Source organism: Peromyscus leucopus, unplaced genomic scaffold (genome assembly GCF_004664715.2).
Source record: "Peromyscus leucopus breed LL Stock unplaced genomic scaffold, UCI_PerLeu_2.1 scaffold_1809, whole genome shotgun sequence".
Lineage (NCBI taxonomy): Eukaryota > Metazoa > Chordata > Mammalia > Rodentia > Cricetidae > Peromyscus > Peromyscus leucopus.
Window position 1 is genome coordinate 6,040 of NW_023505006.1, and position 1,784 is coordinate 7,823.

Genomic DNA, 1,784 nt, shown 5'->3' on the forward strand with positions numbered 1-1,784 from the left:
ACAGATTCAGAGTTGCATTGCTCTGGAGTCCGATTTCAACTCAGGAAAAATCAAGTGTTACCAAAACAGAAAATTCTTGCTGTCCTCAAGAATCCCAAGAAATAGATTAGGAAGTAGGTGACTGTATTGTATTGGTGCATGGGACTGCTTAGTTTGGGCAGTGACATGTGTCCTTTGGCACACGCCTTGAACATAATGAAGAATGGCTGTCACTCACTGTCTTGCATTGTCTCTCATTATAGAGACTGAAGATGAGGATGGTGAGCCAGAGCCAAAGCTAACCTGCCAGGACTCCCGTTCTTCCTGTGTGTGGACATCCAATGCTAAAAGGAAGATCTGAGTCTCCTTTGAGTGCGGATCTCACTCCTTCCCCTCCTGGCTTTACTCACCTTGAAGACTGCTGTCTGGCATGGCTTGAGCAGGTGTGGGATTGTAGATGACAGAGGTGGAGAAATGGTTTGGACATTTGCTGGCTGAATCTCCTTTAGCACCATCACCATCTCTGGTGGTAGGGTGGGACTCCCAGGGTAGGACACATAGTCATTGGCACTGCCCGAGTCCTCCAGCCAATGGGGTCGCAGACTGTTGTGGCCATAGTCATAGAGCTGACTGCCTTCCAGGTGGGAAGGTGCCAGGCTGTATCCTTGCTTTGGCACCTCTAGTGGTGTGGCCTGGACAAGACTAGCAGACAGTGTTGGATAGGAAAGGACTAAGGAATTGGGATCTAAAATATTATCACACGGGCTGCTATAGACAGGCAGGGAAGTGGTATTCTGGTCAGTGACAGTTACAGTGAAGTCCAGGGATACACCCCCCTCCTGTCAGCACTTCCTGTGAGATCCCACTGGAGAACACCTGGATAGGAGAGTGCTGAGGCAGAGATCAGGCTCTGGTCAGTCAGCGAAGTCAGCATGGTCGTGCTAACTCCTTGGTAGGGGTAGGCACTGTCCATGAGCTGCTGGCAACAAGTGCTGGAGTCCGATGCCAGGAGCCATGCTGAACTTACAGCTGGGTTCAAGACCCTGGAGAAGTTTCCCCCACTTCCTACTGAGGGTGTGGCCTTCCTCAGCAGAGACACAGAGGGCTGCAGAGCACATTCTGTCCCAAAGAAATTTTCTGTAGGAAGCAAGAGGACAGTGGAAAAAAATGGTGAGATGATAGCTTTGTAGCTTCCTGTGACGAGCTGTGTTATCTCCAGTTTTACAGCCTGGGAGAGTCTAAGACCTATGTTGCCTCACATACGCCAAAGAAAATGGTTCAGAATGATCCTTGGTACTGGATAGGATGACACTCATTTGATGAACTGCTCGTTCTTCCTGTGTGGGTATGGAATTCCTAGTTGATCCACTTGGACCCTTGCTCTGATCTGGACACTGCCCTTCCTTGCCCGCATTGCCTTGTTCTTATCCCTGCTGTGACACTGCTTCACAACTGTGTTCAGAGGAAGAAAACGGAAGTTTTTAGAGGTGGGAGAACCTTAGACAGTTTCTCATGGCTGTGCCTTCAGCCTGTTCGGAGCAGTTCCTGCTCTACAGAGAGAGACAGTGTCTCTCCAGCTAGATCAGTCTGGCCTGGAAAATCGCACAGATCGCTCTGCCTCTGCCTCCCAAGTGCTAGTGAGGAAGGCACATGCCATGGCCACTTGGCTTGACACTACTATGAAATGATAACTCAGGAATTTCATAGATAAGTACTGTATTTAGCTAATTACCCTTCCTCCTCTAACTCCTCCTGGTCCATTCCTTGTATACTTTATAACCTCTTATTTATATAACCATTAAACA

At 48.7% G+C, this 1,784-nt stretch overlaps 1 pseudogene; it reads right to left on the reverse strand.

Annotated features, from left to right (window-relative positions):
• Nucleotides 1–247: 247 nt before the first annotated feature.
• Nucleotides 248–1,216, reverse strand: LOC119087187 (annotated as a pseudogene).
• Between the last annotated feature and the right edge of the window lie 568 nt (nucleotides 1,217–1,784).